Source organism: Emydura macquarii, unplaced genomic scaffold, assembly GCF_026122565.2.
Source record: "Emydura macquarii macquarii isolate MOO-44397 ecotype Brisbane River unplaced genomic scaffold, CSIRO-AGI_Emac_v2 contig_1790, whole genome shotgun sequence".
NCBI lineage: Eukaryota > Metazoa > Chordata > Testudines > Chelidae > Emydura > Emydura macquarii.
Genome location: NW_027131927.1, coordinates 19,262,795 through 19,283,467, shown reverse-complemented (window position 1 = coordinate 19,283,467; position 20,673 = coordinate 19,262,795). Strand labels below are relative to the sequence as shown.

The 20,673-nt window shown below is 43.7% G+C and overlaps 1 protein-coding gene across 5 annotated transcripts in view; it reads right to left on the bottom strand.

Annotated features, from left to right (window-relative positions):
* The window catches only part of SHROOM3 (shroom family member 3), a 268,939-nt gene that overhangs the window by 70,726 nt on the left and 177,540 nt on the right, over positions 1–20,673 (bottom strand). Inside the window, exon 1 of one of the 5 annotated variants that reach the window (XM_067557049.1) lies at positions 5,236–5,289. The exons of the other annotated variants lie outside the window; for them this stretch is intronic. The gene's annotated coding sequence lies outside the window, so the exon portion shown is untranslated. Of the gene's footprint in view, positions 1–5,235; positions 5,290–20,673 lie in introns of those variants that run through there. 5 annotated transcript variants of the gene reach the window in all.

The window sequence follows — 20,673 nt, the reverse complement described above, 5'->3', positions numbered from 1 at the left end:
GATAAGGGATTGGTCCAAAGTTCACACAGTAAGCCCGTGAAAGAGTTGGGGCTAGAACCTGGGCCACCGGACTCTCAGGGCTTTGTCTTCACAAGAGAGTAGCCCTGGTTTAATTTAAATTGGCTTTTAAACTCATCTAGTTAAGCCAGTGCAAAAGGCTGTGTGAACAGTCTTATTTTGATTTAAGTGTGTCTTGTTTTGGCTTAGCTTAAATGTGTTCCTAATCAATTTAAACAGAACTAAAATTAACCATTCCCAAACTGAAATCAGTGTTTACACAGCCTTCTGCACTGAGTTACTTAGAATCAGCTTGAATTCACACCTTAAGTTAAACCAGTGCTACTTTCACAAGGTTGCCAGCTTCTACTCTAACTACCAGACCATGCTACCAGCCTGAGATGTCTAGTGGTTAGCAAGACTTACATACCAAGCACATCTATGTGTCACCTTCCCAGCCCTGGGATGGACTGGAAAATGGGATAGAGGAGAAAGGCTGTGGGTGATGGCATAATTGCTGTAAGTGTTAGCTAGGACCTTTAATAATGAAGCCTGTGACCTGAATCTGGCACTGTCTGCCACTCTGGTGATCTTGCAGGAGAAATGTCACTTTCCATGTTCTGCAGATGATGCTTCGTCACAGTGAACACCTGTCCCCAGGAAACACTGGTATGTTACCACATGACTTGGCACGACTCCAGCTTATTAAGTGGTCACGACTTTAGGCATATTACAGAATTAGCATGTCCATCGAGTTTGATTAATAAAGGACAGATTACCACCCAGGAAAATCAAAATAGCTTCAATACCTACATTTAAGGGGTCATGTTATCACCTTTCTAGAGCAGAGAGGAATTAATTCTGATATCCAGAAGTAGCTTCCTCAGTTATGCAAGGTGAGTTTTCAGGTGTAAGGGAATGAGGATTAAGCAGCGTGCCGGGGTGGGGATAGTGGGGAAAGATTATACTGAAATCTCCACCTTTCAAGTGCCTCTCTGCGGAAGAATCCCGCATATGACACACCTAGCTCAGCTACTGTATAAAGTAGTCAAGCAGACACAAACTCAGTTTGGCTGTCATCTGGGTGGGATTCTTTCACAGATTGCTATTTGAAGGATAGAGATTTCAGTATAATCTTTCCCAACTCCCCCCCATCCCGCTAGCTGACTGCTTAATCCTGATTTCCTTGGGACCACAGGTAGAATTTCTGCTCAACAGAGCTTTGAATGTTACATTCATTCTGCTAACGCCTGACATGACTTTTGCTAGCCAATCAAATTAACATTATTTCCCTATATTTTGCAGCAGTCGAGTGCTGTATTTTATAGGTCCTGTTCCACTGTAAAATCTAAAGTGAATATTGCCTGTTCCTAATCATTACATTATGAGACACGAGTCCAGTGTAATTCTACCATATAAAATATTCAACCGAAATGTGCAAACAGTTTTCCAGAACTTTTCTCAGGCAATGAAACAAACAAAGTTCCTTCCTGGGGTATAATCATAAAAGCTTCTAAGCAACCGACAATTGTTCTTGTGTGATAAAAATCTAACAAACACAACTGGCACTGTAAAACCTCAGACTCGCTGTAACTGGTGATGGTTTGTTTAAGTATTATGCATTTCTGAGAGCACAGGTACAAACCTTCAGGCAGCTTGCCATAGCCTTTCCAACTGGGAATTAATTAGCAATGGTTATAACAAGCACACATTCTGATAGAGGAAGTCAGCCTTAGAGCTTGCAGCCCGATTGCCTTGGAGCAATGATCATGTCAATAGTTACAGGATAAGCAAGACTGGATCAGATCAGTACTTGGATAGGAGACCACCACTAAAGGGCTAGGTGACACAGGAACAGCTGTTGGTGATTAAAGACCTAATGGATCCATGACTCACTGAACCTCTCCATAGGAGTTCCTAAATAGATGGCACTAATCCCTCTGGGTCAGATTGTGCTACCTTTACTCACATTGAATAGTATGTTAGTCCTTTTGAAGTCAGTGGGAGTAATGTGCTACTCAGCATGAGCAAGGGTGTTAACATCTGGCTCTCTGTGTCAGCATTAACCAGTGCTCCAGTTTGGTAATAGCAGTTACTAGGCCCTGGGCTACATTGCAGAGTTAGGTCGACGTAAGGCAGCTTCCGTCAAGCTAACTCTGTAAGCGTCTGCACTCAAATGTAGCTCCCACTGATGTAACTCACCCACTACATTGGCTTAACTCCACCTCTGCAAAGGGCAGAGCGCTTAGGTCAATGTCATTAGGGCAAAGCGGCGTCACGGTAGACACTGTGTTGCTTACATGGACTGCTGCTGCCTTTCAAAAGCCGCCCCACAATGCCCCTCACTGACATTTAAATCAGTGCAAGCGTTCCTGGCAAGGACAGGCACCGCCGACACAAGGAGCGTAGCATGGACATGCAAAAGCAACTTCATTACTGCAATGGCTGTATGTCGACGTAACTTAGGTTGACTTAATTTTGTAATGTAGATTTGCCCTTCGTTACAAGAGGACCAGTCTCCCCTACCTCCTATCATGAAATGTATTTTGTTAATGTCTGCAGTCCTTTGAGACCCTTGGCTTGTGCATGGTATCTAGGCCAAATTCCCATTTAGGAAACCACATTGCAGTAGCTGAAATTCCCCTCTAATTTCAACTGAATACGACAGTCTTCACTTTCTGCCATGAACTGCTTCACTCTGCACTGTTGAACAGCTGCTATGGTTCACACCAGAGATGATGGGGTGGAGCAGCTCCTGTCTGCAGGGCCAGATTGCCAAGTGCTCAGTGTTACACAAGGGGCCACATTTTCCAAAAAAAGAGTTCAGCTCCCATTTACGCCCCTCAGTAAAGGTAATGTCTCTCATTAGGAACACATGGGTGCCGAGCTCTTGAAAAATCTGGCTCTTATTCTGAACCCTAAACAGAAGCTCAGCACATTTGAAAACAAGACCTACCTTCAAAGAAAGGAAAGAGCATGGTGTTATGATCAATAGTTTTCCACAAGTGACATTATGAAAGGTGACTTTGATGATACCGGTCTCAAATTATATATTCCGTGAAGAATCAGGAGGCAGATTCAGTTAGTTTGCTTTTTTGGTAGTGTTTTATGTTTGCTGTTTGATTCTGAGGATGCTTTAATCCTATTTAGCACAACAGAAGAAGTCATATGATCTCCCTTAACAAACCTCAATAATTAGTACTTTTCAATGAATTTTCCCCAGTGCTGGGGGTGTTTTCATTGCCTTTGAAAATGTGCCTTGACCTAACATCAAAAGAGAAAATGGGGAAACTGGAGATGGACTCTTCAGTGCCCCGATGGCTTTCTGGTATGTTTCTCAGAAGTGTTCCAAGTCAAATTACCAGCTGTCTGAGTGAAATATTACAGAGAAGGGCTTACCTACCCTTTGAAAAAACTCATTATTAATGGAGCAACTCCCTGTCAGCATCTTGCACTCCTGAACCTCAAGCATGATCTAAATTCACATTTACAACAAACATGCCACACTCTCACATTCATCTAAAGCAACATGGTTTATTTACAGTTTCATAGATGTGTTTATTCAAGAGCAGAAGCCTTCTCCTGGCAGCTCATTTGTGTCTCGTTTGCAGGCCAGCACAGCTCTCCCCAAACTGGGGGTTAGCTACAGGAATGTGTCATATTCCAACAGGCGTACCAAGGAAGTTTGGCGTAGTTAAATTTATAACCTGGAAATACCAAGGATCTTCCTTTGTTTTCATTCCTATTTTTTATATTTAGTAGGAGTCAGGTATTTTTTGGTAGGACCAGTCTCCTTCATAAATGTTCTGGTTGCATTGTCAATGCAAAACTATGCATGGATCCTGGGATGCCCTTATAAAAAAATACCATATCCTATAATGATCACACAAAATTCTGCAATGATGACAGATTATCTCCTGGAATAGGGGCAGATTAGCAACGCTCCAGAAGTGTAAAACGTCCCCTAAAACAACTACTGAAGAATTCAACCCTCTACAGAACCTCTTTCCCCAGCCACCAGTGCTGGAGACATGGTTGGAGAAAGGGATATGGCTGGGGCTCCCTGGTTGCCAGAGTAGTCTCTAAAGGTTTGTCCACACAGTCTCTGTTGGCACTCAGCAAGCCAGAGTGTAACGTACAGAACATGAGCCTGCTGTGTACTGCTTGAAGCAGCGTACTATGGAACTTTTAGTGCGCGATAGCAGGGTCCGTATGGCAGGGTCCGTAGGTAGGAAAAGCATAAGGTGTGCTCTGCAAGTCAAGGATTTTGAGCGTTGTCATATCAAGTGGAGAGGAGTGGGGTCCAGAAATCAGAACGCCTCCCAGAAATCGCCCCAATTCCAGCCTGCTCCGATGTCAACCAGGGGACTGTTAGTGTAAGCATTTCAATGGGCTGTCACTGCAGCAGAAACACACGAGGCATAATTAGGTCTACTAGAGAAGGGCAAAGCATCCTTATTGAAGGCACAATACTGCAAGCCTCCCTCACGTGAGTAATGCTCACTCGGCTGAGTAGCTGCATTCACATTAAACAATGCGACTAGTAACATGGCCTTGCTATCAGTTGGACTATTCTCCTAGATAAGAGTTATTCACATGAGTAAGAGCGGCTGGATCAGGCCCAATGTACATAAAAACTGCCTTTTAAGTCTATTTTTTTAATCCAATTTCCTGTCAGCGCTAAATCATGAAAGACGTTTTTTGAGTTTGCTCAGTCCTAGAATTACACCCTGTCTAGAAAAGAAGTCACCAGACTTAATTTTGCGCTGCGGAACAGTTCATGGTCCTATGGTGCTAGCATGGAGACTAAATCACACCTTTCACTAGAAAGAAAGAAAAATCCCTTCAAATTAGGGTCAAACTCTTTGGCAGGGCAGCTGGCAGGATCAGTAGTTTGGATTCCTGCACTACAAACTGACCTGGAGATAAACAGAGCAGTTCAGTTTACAAAGCAACTTTCACTTCCCATTAACTGTCTTGCAGAGCTCGGCTGTGCACAATGTACAACCGCACATTTTAGAGGCCTGCTCTTCCATATACTGCAGTAAACAAGGAGTGACTCTACCAGAGTCAATGCAGTTAACAGGAGTTTAAAGCTGGCGTGAGAGTGAAATCAGCCTCCAAGAATTCACATTGCCCTCTTCCCTTTCTAAACCATACATGAAAATTAGAAGACGCCAAAATGCTGTACCAGTGACTTTGAGATTCTTCTATACCTATACAGAGCAAAGGACTCACTGCCTTTGGGTTGCCTTGCGCTCCGACACGGCACACAGAGTCCGGCTGTATCTGTCTGCTGCACAGGGTCACAAGAGGGAAGGCGTTCCTCTCCTCCTCCTCCATGTATGCTGTGGAGCGACTGCAAGGCACAATCCAACACTGCCACTCCGGATGAGCACAAACGTGACTGAAAAACCAGGAGAAGGAAACCTGGCCTCTGTTACTCCAGATCCAGTTTATGCTGCCCCCTCTGCAAAATAAAAACTGGCAAATGATTATTGCCTAAACCAGGAATATGTCCCTAGATATAACCCCCTCTCAGGAGCATTTTGATTAATCCCAGGGCCTTTCCCACGACACCGTTGAGGTCCCCTAGGGCCAGTGCACAGCACTGAGAATAGACACAGGGATCTTACTCTTGGTGTTCAGTGATGTTGAACATACTCAAGCAAGCTTATCAAATGTCGGAGAATCCTGATGCTGGAATAAGAAGCAGGGTAAAGGGGCCTGTTTCTTCTCTCAGCTCAGGCTGATTCTATGTTGATGTCACAGCCCTGGCTTCAGTGACTGTGTGTGAAATCAGGCTCGTGCACAGAATGTCGTCAGTGAATAAAAGAATCGACAGCAATGGCTAACATAACGGGGAGCTTCAAATGGCAGATAACTCCATTGCCATATACATGGGGCACAACAGGCTGTCCCAGGAAAGAACAGAGAAAGTGATCAGTTGGAGAAGAGCAAACTTCAAATAGTTTGGAGGGTCTGATCAGATAAGAAACCACAAGTCCAAGGCTCTTCTCGAGCCCAGGGACCGGGAATACATTTCCTACCCATGTACATAACTGATCAATTTGCTACATACGTAATTTGGGTAGTGGGGTTATGAGAGAACAGTGAAATGAGTGAGTTTTGCATGGTAAGTGGTAGTAGCTATTAGCTAGGATAGGCAGGGATTGCTGTTTGCCAGAAGCTGGGAATGGCCAACGGGATGGATCACTTGATGATTACCCATTCTGTTCATTCCCTCTGAAGCACCTGGCATTGGACCCTGACGGAAGACAGGATACTGGCCTAGATGGACCATTGGTCTGACCCAGCATGGTCGTTTTTATGTTACAACTCACCACCTAGGAATGGTGAGAGCCGCAGAGTAGACAGAGCACTGGCGCGTTTACCATTGGGTCGCTTACATCTGCTAGTGACTATACTAGGGCTCACACTCTTATCATCATCACTGGAGCTGCACTGCTGGAGCTGGGACAGTGGGAGCTATCCCCCAAAAATTAACGTACACACAGCCGTGATGGGCCTTTGCTGAACTTTCATTTGGGACAAGCCGAAGATGTACATAGGCTGTGTTTGCACTATTCTAGCAAACACGTTGGCAGCTGGTTTTAGTTTGCGAAGCCACCCAAACTTGAAGTCTGCAAGCTTAGGCCAAGAGGTGATAAAATCTGCAACCACTTTGGGACCATGTTATATTACCAGTTTACAATGGCAAAAAGGCCTTTGCAGGCTGTAAATCTTGCTTACAGCCAATGGCCCTCTTAAATGAAATCTACTCCTCCAGTCATTGGACCACATACAATAAACCACACAAACTATGTCCAAAATGTCATGCTAGACCTTTCCTAAGGTGGTGGGGCCATTATCTCCTTCAGTTCATGGATGGAATTTGATGTTGATTAAATGCATTGTTTTCAGTTCCATCACCTGGTGCCGCCGGGTGATGGAATTGAAAATAACGCATTGAATCAACATCAGAGCACTGTACATTAGCAGGATTGATGCATTTACCAGATAAATGGAAATTATAGCCGCAACGCAGCAAAACACTTAAATACATTCTTCACGTTAAACTCATGAATAGGCTTCTGTGGGACTGCTTACATGTTTAGAGTTAAGTGCTTTGCTGGAGCAGGCAATTTCCATATCTGACCAAGTGTCTAAAGCCTGGTCCTCTTTCCCCTAACCAGGACAACTTGCCAAGTTTCAATTGTGATCGTCAGACAGCAAAAGAAAAACCCCCTCGGTCTTCAGGAAGTCAGTGTACTGAGACTGATTGGGACAGATTTGCTATTTTCCTCGTCTTTCAGCATTCAGAGCAAGTCTGCGGGATGTCTGAATACATCGTGGCCAAATACAAATTCTTCTAGGATGGTGTTTGCAACACCGGATGATGATGAAAGGTTCTCTACTACAGCATGTAAACCAGTGTGAGCCCACTGGGTCACCTGCAGCTGATGCTGCCCTCGGAGATCGCAGGCAGAGGGAATCAGCCGTACTGGAGGGATGTGTTTCAGGCACTCTAAAATAACTTGCCTCCCACTCTCCTAAATAAAGCTGCTAAAAATGCTAATACATCCTGAACGCTTAGATAGGTCTGGGCCCAATCCTCTTCCTGTAGTACTGACTTTAGGGGGAGCAGGATTGGGTTCTCCAGTACATCCAATGTGGTGGCAACAGGATGTGTGACTCGTACATGATGTGCGGTTTCTCGTACATGATGTGTGGTTGCTATATTTTGCTAAGTAAAATCTAATCATTAATGGCTTTCTCTGGAGTTTGACTAACAAGCAAAAAGAACAGTGGGTGGATCCTCAGCTGCAGTATAGCCAGGGCCTGTTCCAAAGCCAACTGATGTGAATAGAAACCCTTTTTCTTTGGATCAGGTCCCAGATGATGATCTGGTTCAGTCTCTGTAAGGAGGAAAGCGAGTAGCGTCAAAATAGACAGCACTCTTTGGATTTTAACATGTGACCACTAACAGACAGGTCTGAGTGGCACCCTCTTCATTAACAACCAACGCCCCGAGAGACAGACATATGTGTGTTTGTACAAACACACACTTCCCTGTCTATTTCAACAAATGAGTGCATAATACAAACTCCTTACACTCCTGTGTAAAAACCTGCGTTTTTTCCAATCACTATTAAAAAAGGGAAATAAATTTAAAGATTATGTTAACCGAACATTATGGGTTGGCTCAAACTCGCAAACATTAAATAGGCAGACAGACAATTTGACATGATAGAAAAGTTGCAGTAGTGACAAGCACTTTGACATGAACATCCGAGGGAGTTTTTTATAAAGCTATGCTTTGTCCCGTCACCCTGATACCCAGCTACATTACCGCAATGCTGGACAATCCTAGCACTGGGCAGAAACCCCTCTGAGTTCAAACAGCCTGAACTAGACCCATACACTAACTAAGAAAATTTCCTGCTTCCTGTTTAAATAAGGCTGAGACTTAGGCATGGACTGAGACACAGGAAGAACAAATCATCAGCTGGAACCAGTGCTAAGCAGCCAAGAGAGTGGGAGAGCAGGGCGGTAAGTATTGCAGCCTAGTAAGTCTCTGTGCCTTGTTCCCTGCTGTTTATCACCACGTAAGCTGCTGCACAGAGAGAGGAGTTATTCTTGGTTCACATAAATGAAAAAAGGATTTGATCTGAAGTAGAAAAGACAATGTCAAATGTCCCAAAAGGAAACTGTCTTGAGTCTGTAATTTATGTTACTGGCTTCCTGGGCAATGTAGATGCCAGGCTACTACAGTAAATCTGAACCAGTCCATGCAGGGACTCTGGCAGCTGATGTGAGTGTGAGGCCTGTGTCACGTTTGTGGGTGCAGGAAGGGCAGGAGGGGGATGGAAGGGAGGAAATTAGTTTTTGAAATAAGACATAAGCTGCATTTAAGAAGAATGATTTCCTCTGAGGGGTTGTTTGCAACTATGACTCATCCACCGACCATGGGGAATGAGAGCAATGCAGTTGGGGGGGGGGGGGGAGGAGGAGGAGGCGGGGAGGGTGTCAAAGCCAGGGATATCAATCAGAGATGGGCAAGAACAGTGGGAGGTTTAGGTTTTGCAAGACTTCCCCAGTAAGCTTTTGGTTTTGCAAAAGCCAAACCTGAACCAGGAGTGATTCAGAACCACCCTCCGAAGTTTGGGGATGTTCAGACAAATGCTCCTGCCCTGGACTCATCTCTACTACAAATTAATTCCTGTGAGGTAGGAAAAGAGATGCCCACATAAATGTAAGGCGACACTCTTCTGGGGAAAGGCAATTTTTCCAATACACAGAAGTGATTTTTTTGGAGTTCCCCTTGCACTGCAAGTTTCAGAGTCACCATACTGAGGTAGGAGGTTTACCATTAAAACAAAGACAACAAAAACCCTCACAACCTAGCAGGATATGATCCAGCCCTGTTCAGTTTTACTGGTGGATTCTTCCCCTTATAGTTAAAACAACAAATTCAATAGTCTGAAGTTTGGCAGCTGAACACACAGCAGGTTGGCGGGGAAGGTGATTGTGTGAAAGTGAAACTGGGAAGAAAACGTTCTGTAACTTACAAATATTGTGCTTCTGGAAAGTTACTTTCTTGTTGTTTGCCTGTCTTGTCTTCAAGACTATAAACTGGAGCAGAAACTGTCTTGTATTCTATGTTTGTACAGCACCCAGCACAATGGCTCCAATCCTTGTTGCCACTGGAATACGGATAATAATAATTGTGATATTGTTGAGAGGAGACAGAGGAGGGTGATTTGTAAACATATAATGGAGAAGAAAAAAGCAAGACCTGCATTTAATTGTTTCCTGGCAGCCAGGAGAGGTAGAAAGAAGGAAGCACAGAATGGCAGATTTCTCCTGCTTTGAAAAGCTGCTCTCTCCTCCTGAACCACTGACAAACAAATTTAAAAAAAAAGTACATTTATACACCAAAGAAAAGGGAGGGGGCTTTTGAAGTCCTAATTAACAGACTCTGTCCCAAGTCACTGCAGTTCAGCTGCAACACAAAAGTTTGACAGAGATGCATGGAACCACAACAACTTGCCTAGACAGTAAGACACTGTAAACAAAACCAGCCACTCTGGAAACCTGACCCCCTCCAAACACCCTGGGCAGGGGGTTTGTAGTTGGGAGGCCGAGTCTTTTGCACTCACTAATAAATTTAATTTAGAGAATCTTTTGTGGGTCCTTTTTAAAGGTTGTTTGTTGATTAAAGCAGCAAACAACCAACTTTGCCTTAATTTATGCTTCTTTTAGCATTTTGAGCTTGGGGGGGATGCTTTTTATAGAAGTTAATGAGGCAGAATTGCTTCCTTATGGGAAAGATATTTTCTCACCAAATTAAAACCTGTGCTAGAAACAAAAAATAATGAGTTGAAGGTGGCTTTTCTCTAACAAGTAAATAAATCTCAGAGCAGGAAACTTCTCCCACACTTGGAACTGTCCTTATCGGCGGAGATCTGAGAACAGCAGCTTCACAAGATGTTCTTTTTTTGAATTTTACGTTCCTTCTTTTCACTGGGTCGGTAATAAAGCATTGTTTGCCGAAAACATACAAACAGATCACGGGGGGCCAGAGTGTGGGGTCACCATGAGCTCTGAGCTCCTGGGGCAGCCTCATTCCAAACCCCTTCACACCCATCATATTGGGGGGGGGGGGGGCGGTAGCCCCAGGGTAGCTGCATTTCTCATCCCCCCCACCTGGGATATGGGTAGCCCATGCAAAGCAATAAGGAGAGGCATTATATCCCATTACTCCTCTGCATGGGTGCCTATGGCAGCTGATGACTGAGCTGGATATCATGACTGAGCTGGATGTTAATAATCTTTCTGAATTAAAGCATCATCTCTGTTTTAAATAGAGCATTTTTGCTAGTGCAGTGCTGTAGAGTGCAGATCTAGCGACATTCAGGTCAGACGTTGTCATTATTTGTACCACAGTAGTGTTCAAAGTCGAGATGGCCATATGCCATACACCTGGTATGGTACCAGGTGCCATATATAGACATACTAAGAGACAGCCACTGCCCCACGGTCCTTAAAATAGAAATAGACAAAGGCAGACAAAAGAAATACGATTCTCTCCTTTTCCCTGAGGGGGAACGGAGGATTGATGAAATGAAATGACTTGCCCAGTGTCACACACAATCTTTGGCAGAGCCAAGAACTGACCCCACCATCCTTCTTCTCCCTTGGCCTCTGGAGTTACTCAGGTTTCAATGGAGTTATACCCTATTCACACCGGTGTAACTGGAACCAGAATGTAGCCCAGCCGTCCGCATTGCCCGTCTGGCAAATTTCACTCTTGTTTTAGCCCTTCCAACTGGCCAAGCGGTCAGGCTCTGCACTCCCCTGAGCATTCCCAGCTGTGAAAGGGGCACATAAGGTTGTCTGCTCCCAGCAGTGGAGCAACTTCTGTTTCCTTGTAACTGCTGTAGAGGGGGAAATTGAAGTTAAATACACGTTCATTTCATTCAGAGCTGGGGAGAGACGTGGAATTAACAGTGGTGGAGAAGGAACTGAACTCCTCCTTCACTGCAATGTTCTTCAACTGGGACCTGCAGAAACCACCCTTGAGGCCTGGTTTAATCCCCATGGCTCAGTCAAGTAATGGCCATGTCTCTGCCAACACAGGAGCGGACAGTTCTGGTGACAGGCCTGAGGCCATAAAGCTCATACCTGTGCTGCTGAACAGCTTTTGCTCCTGGTAATGGCAGAAGGATGGAAGACGGTGGAGCCGATCCTATGACCTGTCCTGTGGAGCAGAGAACACTCCGGCTCTACGTATTCCAAACAGGATGCTTAGATCACAAAGCTGCGCCTCTGACTAGGGTGGGAGTTGTATGGCTGAAATCCCTAATCACCCCTTGAGCATTTAGGGGATTATGCAAAGATCAGGAAGCGTCACAGAGTTCCAGTTATGGGTTAAAGTGGGTTGCCAAGGTGCTCAGTGAAACAAGCCAAACTTGAAACCACAACTGGCCATAAACCTGAAATGCTTTCTGTTTATTTTCAACCAGTAGTGGAGCCATAGCAATGCTCCTGAACCCCATCAGCACCGGATGTAACCCCCAAGTCAGCTCCAGGTGGGAGCAGCCAGGCCAAATGACAGCAGGGCTCCTGGCCAGTGAATTCCTACAGTGCTTTCAAACCAATGGATCTCATGTGCTATGTGAAAATGGTCTGATAAAGAATTCCACAGCCCTGATTGGCAAAGGCTCCTGTACCTGCCAGGTTCAGTCCCTATTTGGAGGATGACAAAAAGGTTATGAATGAATCAATTCAGGGTGTGTATGGCCAGAGGAGACTAAGATTGGGGTCATGCTGTGATATCTTAAAACAACTTTACCACTGATGTTAAGGTTTCTCGAGACGCACTGTAGCAAAGGGAGCACAGGCAGTGGAGTCTATTGTGTTGTAATCATGTGAACCAAAGGAAGTATTTTTGGTGCATCATATTGGAAGTTTTCAGCTAATATATGATAACAGCCATCAGTGCAGATGTAACTGATTCATGGACAAACAGGCAGAACAATGTCCAGATAGGACAGAAAAGCGCTAAGTCTGGTTCTACTTCCAGCATCATGAAAGAAAACTTCCCATTAGTTCCTTGCTACATCATCCTTGAGAGAATTCCTCAGCACACTGATGTTGACGTTCAGGGTTGAAGGAACAGCTGAGTACATCAGGCATCGTGGGCATAAAATGGTCAACAGAGATTGTCACTGGCAATCATCACTATATACCAGTGTAATCTAGGCGTTCATGGGAATAAATGCAAGTCCTAGGTAGATGATACAAACTAACCTAGAATACTTAGGAACTTCCTTTGCAAAGGAAGCATGTATCTTTTTCAGATAAAATTGTGTCTCTCTTGTGTTTCAAACCATTTTGCTGCAATTGTAATTTAAGGGCCAGATTCTCAAAGGGCTATGAATGCATGCGGCTTAGCTCACACTAGCCTCTGAGTGCATAAATTACAGGACTTTCACACACAGAACTCCTCTTCTGCTCTTCTTGGGCACCCAGGTGAGTCCTGTGTGTGTGAATCATAGCATTCTCAGCACAACAATATCCATGGGATTATTCAGTGGGCAGTAGGTTAAGTCTCTGTGTAAATCTTGCCAGGATCAGGACCACAGACTGTAAGAATAAATTACATCATGTGATGTCATTGGTAGAAAATAGAGGTTTTTTCCAATGGAAAATTTCAATGTTTGGCCAAATACCAAAACCCAGAATGTTTCAGCTGAAAACCAAATATTTCAATTCAGAATGGCATAGTGGTGCCTCAGGGGATTTGTAGCTCAGGTATGGCATGTTCCCATTCTCTTCTGGGGGCCAGGTTTTCTGGTCAGACTTTCTTCCCTCTCGATGAGTGGAGGGGGTATGTCACAGGAGTACCTGGCTGGGGGGAATCATTGGAGATGTCATCTAGCCAGAGAGCCTGGACCACAGAGGACAATGGGAGCATGAAGTAACCAAGTTAAAACTCCCAGGAGACACCATTTTGGACTTTTTAGTTTTTGGATATTCGGGTTTTGGATGAAATATTGACATTTCCTGTGGAGAGCAGACACTTTTTACCATACATTGTATTTACTGAAAAACAATTGTTGGTTGGAAAATAGTTTCAATCAAAATTTGACCAACCCTGATCCCAGGGCTAGACTGTGGCTACTCTCCCCCCCCCCCAGCCCACACACACACATTGACATACAAGTGGAAAACAAGGGCACACGGACCCTTCCACTCCAATTCCTTTATCCATAATCCCAGTCCTTATGTGCTTTGAGTACAATGACAGAGAGCTTAGCAGCAGTGGTATGACCCACAAAGACACTGCCTTCATCCCAGGCTGAACCAGTGCAGGCAGGGCTGGTGCACACCACAACCCATTCAAAGATGCAGCGGTGATCACTGCCATGTGTGCCCCCAGCACCAGGCCACCTGGAGTTCTACGGCAGTATTGGTTACCCAGCACTGTTAATAGAAATGGTCAGAGGGGAATTATTTTTATACCTCTTCTACAAAATTATCTTTTTAAAACAATGTAATACCCTCTAAAGCATAACCAGATGGATTTTATCCAGTGCTCTGTCCTGAATCCTGGTCATGGGAAATATGTACAAAGTATAGACAAGGAAGCTACCGCCAACAGACAGCCACTCCCAGTGAAACCAAATACTACAGGAATGAGAGAAAGAACTCAAGGGACATCAAAGAGTAAACATCATGGGAAATTCCAGTGGTTAGGAAGGGCTGATTAAAAATCAACTCCTGCAAACCAGCAAAACTGTGGACAGCTGATCTGGAAAGCAGCGTACTATGCACATTAGAGAGTGATAAACTGGAGTCTGAGAAAGACTAAATATGCCCTTTTGGTGCATGAACAGATATTAAAAGTATACTTGCACCAACTGGAGACAGCTGCAGTGTGGAGAGGCATGCCGGAGGATATCAACTGGTGGGGGAAAGTTGAGAGAACATCACAGAGTCTGGAGGGATGCTGATGGAGAAAGCACTGCAATCAGGGAGGTAGTAAAGAGAGAAGACAGAATCTCAAAGGGAGCATAAGGGGATTGTAATGAACTATGAGACAGGGCTTATTGAAAAGCTTTAGCAAGGAATTTGAGCAAGTCTGAGAAAGAGGCAAGCATCGAGAGAGGCTAATGAAATTAGCTGATGGAAGAAGTATGCAGGTGGGGGACAGACTATCAAAGGGCTGACATCAAATGTGCTGGGAGAAAACACTGTAGGGAAATGACAGAATGAGGTTTGGAAGCACCCAGGGAAATGGAGGCGAAGCAATTCTGGCAAAGCACCATCAATAGATGTCCACTGAGCACTCACCCGTAAAGAGCAGCCCAAGTTCTACAGGCCCAGCCATCTAACTACACCCTGCAGTGAAACAGTCTCCTGGCTTCTCTTGATTGAGACAATGATTTCACTATGCTTTGGGGATATTAAAATATTTTCTTGTCTGCAAAATGTATGCGGTAGGGCAGCTCTGTCCATAATGAGACGGTACTCTTATCTATCTAGTTCTGTTCTATCTGATCTCTCTCTCCCCCCATGTGCTATATGCAAATGCGCAACAAAATCTGAAAGAGTGACTTCAAAATAAGGGCCAGGAAGCACTGACCTACAGCCTGTGGGGTTGCTTTCTTCAGCCTAAATGAAAATGGGCCAGATCTTGAAAAATGCTGTGGACCTGGGGCCTGATCCAAACCCCCACTGAAGTCAATGAGAGGCCTTCTGCTGATCACAGACAACTCACATTGACCGTAACGGAAATTGTGGGTGGCCAGCAGGTCGGAAGGATATTTGGACCTAAAACCCCTTTCTAATTAACAGAAGTCTGAGATTAACAGAAGTCTGAGATAACAGAAGTCTGAAATAGTCTAAACACCAATCGACACTACCAGTACTTTGACTTGGCCAACCAGCTAGTTTTGCAAACAAGGGATCAGAGTATTATTTTCGGTGAGTCATAGCTTGAGTTTAATCTTGCTGATAATTTTTAACGGCTTTCTGCTTCATCAAAGATGTTCATCACTGTGTACACAATAACTTACGTGTCTCTGAATCTTTGAATACAGTGATTTAATACGAAATTGATATAAGTAACATTCCATTTTGGAGTGCTTTTTATTGTTATTTTTCTTTAAAAAGAAGAGTCCCCCAGGCTAACACTTTGCTTCACTTTGACTCTTATTTTGTTAGTTCCTCTGAAATGATGAGAAATATGTACGTTTCAACACAGATCAGGAGGGTTTAGCTGCACATATGCCCACATCTCCCTGCCCAGTAATGTTGATGAGAATTCTGAGCTATAACCACAAATGATTTGTAATGAATTCTGAAGCCAGACCAAACCCCCCTGGCACAGTTGCAAAATCAAAATTTCAACCAGATTCTCCAAGATTTGTGAGCCTTTTAGCAAATCTGGATGTCACTGTTGCTCCATCTTAACAACACCAAAACTAGACCAATTTTCCTGGGTCTGAACCAAATTTGAAGTAACTTTTGGCTGAATTTGTACCTTTCCAGTGCAGAGAGTGTGAAATTTGGTAGTTGTGGTTTGAATTTTGGGGTTCAAACCCAAATCTAAAAACTCAGAGGGTGTAAATCTACATGAGGTGAAACCAGAAAGATAAAAACAGAGCGCTTGAACCCCTGTGAACTGACACTGCTGAATTACACTCAACTCTATTCCTACCCTATTGGAATCGAGATGTTATGGATCTCGGCTTTGATGTTGGTTGTGTAAAGTTCTAATTGCCTTTCTTCTTAAGGGCAGGGCTGTGCCAAGAATGGATATATGAGATGGAAGAGATTCAGCCTGGTACAGTGCTCCAAACATGGGACTATAGACTTCTGAGTTCTAGTCCCAGTTCTAACACAGACTCCTTTTTGCGGTGTGGGCACGTTACTTAATACGTGTTTGACTCTGATGCTATAAAAATGGCAATGTGAGGAGACCTGGACAAAAATTTTCCATCCAAACATTTTCAGTAGAAAATGGGATGACTAGTTCTTACTTATGGCTTGCAGAGGTATTGTGAGGATGATGAGTTAATGTCTGGAAAGTGCTATGAGGCTGTAAACCACAAGCTAGATAAGAGCTAACGCCCAGATCCTCAAAATTTATTCAGGCACCTAACTCCCTGATTTCAATGGGAATTAGGCACCTAAATAGCTTTGAGGAGCTGGGCCCTAGTGTTATTGTCTGCCTGTTTTGGAAAGCATGTGACAGATACTTATATGAAAAAGTGTACTCTAACTAGTGAAGGAAGGCTCTGAGATACTCTCCTTGAAGTACCATACATCCTGGGTGTATATTTAGTTGTATGGTACTTCTGACTAGTTTAACAGGCCAACGGATGTCACTGTTGCTCCACATAAACAGCACTAGAACGGAATTAAATGCAATTAGACAGTTAAACCATAAGTGCTAACAAGATTGCTCTTGACGGTTTACGTTTGGTACCACCTTTAAGCAAAACTGGGTGTGAATTGTATTTACATAGAAAGCCCTTTTTACAAGAGCTTCGCTTGTAGAAATGTGACTGATACACATTTATTAGCAAGAGAGATAAGGTAAGGCTAAGAGCTATGCACAAAAAAAAAGAAGGCAAGACCTATAGCCATGGCTGTGAGAGCCAGGGGGTGGAGGCTGTAATTAATGTCAGGGTAAGTTCAAGGAAGACCTCCAAGCCATCCCCTCTGAGAAGGCTTGATATTCATTGTGTGAAATTCTACCCTATTCCTCACCTTACCACATGTTCCAGACTGCAGTATTTTCCCAGTTAACATTAGGAAACATTCAGATACCCCCAAAAGGTTGAAATTCAGGCCACCCAATACACGTTTTTATTTTGGTTTCACATCTCTAATATATACACACCTTCCTTAATGTTTACCAGGCTGTAAGCCCGTACAATCTAGTGTTCTAGGGGGAAAACACTGACACAGGAGAACATTTTCAAATTAGTCTCTAAGTGATTTAGGAGCCCAAATCACAGCAGCCTAAGTCTCATTGATTTTCAATGACTCTTACGTGACAAACACTTTCGAAAATGGGATCTAGGCTCCTAAGTAATTTAGATGCTTTTGAAAACTTTCACCCACAATTGAATAGTTCTCTTCTCCGAAGTTCCACTTTTTCTAGACTTTTCCAAACTGTTATAAGCATTAGTGTGGTTCCTGTTCACGCCACCTGATTCACCGGTTCTATGTTCACTCTATCTAGGATCTCAGTGATCCACTGATTAATTTGTTGCTGCTGTATTATTAAAGAGGACCAACTAAATGCACTCTCTGAAAAGTGTGAAAAGAAACTAGGTCACTGAGAGGCTATTTTAGTGGTAGCCAGTAACGCAGCTGCTATATTTCTGGGTCAGCTGCCATTTCGATTCGAATGGCTTTGTAGGGATGTACAAAACAAAGGGAGTGTTCACGCTCATTCCCATAAAACAGAGGACTTTAAGCCAATATGAACATTTTTCTCGATATAAAAGGTTTTCAGTTGTTTCCCACTGATTCAATGAGTGGTTTGCACTGAATCACAGACAACTGTTTGTGAAACTGATGGAAAAAAACAGTTACCAGGACACAGGACAAGAAAAAATGTGCCACACCCTTCTTATACATAAGGTTGCCACAGTCTCCTCCTTCAAATCACTTCTCAAGACAAATTCACAAGAGTGCAAAGACTTCAGCTGTGCCTTTACCCTCCCCCCAATAATGGTACCTGCCCAATGGGCAGGCCCAATCTGCCTTTGGTTTGGGACAACCATTCAAATAGGTAATAGGCCATGAACTGTATCAACATGTCCCAAGTATGAAGATTTCACTCTGTGTGTGTGGATGTATCTACCCATGCCAGTGTTGGAGCACTGGCATCTCTTAACTAATCGAGAGAGTGTCACTTCATGCACACATAGGATGACCATGAAGTCAAGTGAAAGTCAATGACAGAAGACAAACAGGAACACAGGAATTGCTAGACTTGGTCGGAGCAGGGGGTCCATCTTGTCCAGTAACCTTTCTCCAACAGTAGCCAGTACTGGCTGCTTCAAAGGAAAGGTTTCAAAGGCTGCTTCAAACCTCATATTGGGTAATTATGAAATAACCTGTCCACTAGGAACATTTCTTCCTCACCCGTCAGTGTTTGGCTTGTGTCCTGAAGAACAAAGACTTCTAATTTTTTTAGCCTATCTAAAGTAGCAGTGGATATTCTCATTATCTTTACAAATATCCAGGCCTTCTAAAAATCCTGCTAAGTTCATAGCATTGATATCTTGTGGCAGTGGGTTCCACAGACTAATTACACATCACGAAAAACAGCATTTCCTTTTACCAGTTTGTAATGTGCTACCCTTCCATTTCACTGACTGTCCCCTTATTGGAGCGCTATAAGGAAGGGTAAATAGGAGTGCCCAGCTCCACTTCTCAAAACTATTCCTTATTTTGTATACCTTCATTTTGTCTCCTCTCAGCACGGGGACAATGAAGTGAGCTTAGTGATGTTTTCATTTGCAAATCAATTTGATCTTTGAGGCAGACACTGTCTTTTACTCTACGTCTGTACAGCACCGAGCACGATAGGTCTCCTATCTTGTTAGGGCCTCCAGACAGTACTCTAATGCAAATAAATACTAAAACCAGAATACAGATTAATAAGTTCCACATGCAAGATGTACTCTTGGTTTGTCCTGTTTACAAGGTATGTTTAATGAGCATGATTTTCTTTTCAGTCCCTTTCTGCCAGCCTCTCAGCCTGTACTACAAACAAACAATCTCACTGGTGTCTGATTCAAGAACAACAAAGGAAAAGCCAGTTCTTATGTTGCAACTTGCAGTTAAGTGTAGCTTCCCCATTGCGGAAGTGAGCTCACAACAACACTTTGCACTGATATAGCACTTTCCATCCAAGGATCTTAACGCTTTTTACAGAGATTGGTAAATTTTATAATTGTCCCAATTTTACAGCTGGACAAACTGAGACAGAGGCAAATGTTCAGTGGAGCCATGACAAATAATGAATATACAAGCCACTAAGACCCTTTTAAGAGAAGAATGAATCATTTAGCAACCACAGTGAAGCAGAGAAAAAGCTTGAAAGGAGCTAGCTGCGAAGTGGAAAATCTAGGCTAGCAAACCTTGATTCACGGATTCATACTTGTGAACAACTGTGAACAGGTTTGTAGGCAATGCCAGGCATGTGCTTTAAATGGACTTGATGTGCCAGTGACCCATTGTTTAGAGTAATTCAATCTGTCCCCTGGCAATGATCCATACCTGTGGCATTTATCAGGATGCTGATGAAACTGATTCTCCTGTACTCTTATTAGATTCCCGTGAAAATCTTCTTGTCTCCACTCAGAATAGGCTGAGCCTCTTTAACCTAAGAATCCTGCTTGTTACCCCATTTGCAATAAGCAAGAACCAATCCTTTGGTAAGCTTTGTGCTACACATTAAGTCACCATGTACAGCCACAGTCACTTACTGTTGGCTCTCTTTAGCCACCAAGGAGACAAAGCTAATACACAGCACAACACCTCTACCTGCCTTACTCTAACATGACCCCTCTATGAGACAGCATGTCAATTACTTTTTGATGTTAGCAGTCCCCGCTAGAAGGGCAGAGCCACACAGAAGTTAGCCTCCCTTTTCCAAATCACAAAATAGGTTCCTTTTATGTTTTGGACAAAAGTTTTGCTTCTTATCCAATCTAATCATTCCTTGTGTGAGAGGCATAAAAATAAATCATTGTCACACACTGCTCTTCTTATCGCTGCCACACACGTGAGTCTGCTCTCAGTTGTACCACCCCATCTCCACTGACTTCACAGGCACTGAAGTCTTTGAGAGCAGAAACTGGGCAGCTAACTCTCTATACCAAAGGCTCCCCTGCTGCACTGACTGTACTTTGCGGTGCATGCACTTGGGGGCTGATCCTAGTAAAGTCAACAGGACTTCAGTACACAAGGATTGGGCCCCTTCTTCCTGCAGCTGCTTTCTACAGGAACTGTTTAGGGTGTAACCGAAAATGATTTTCCTTGGCTCTCCCTGGACACCAATGGAAACCACCTAGCCCCTCCCCGTGAGCACCACGCAGGTGTGTATCATTATATAGTTTCTGTTGTGAAACTCTCCTT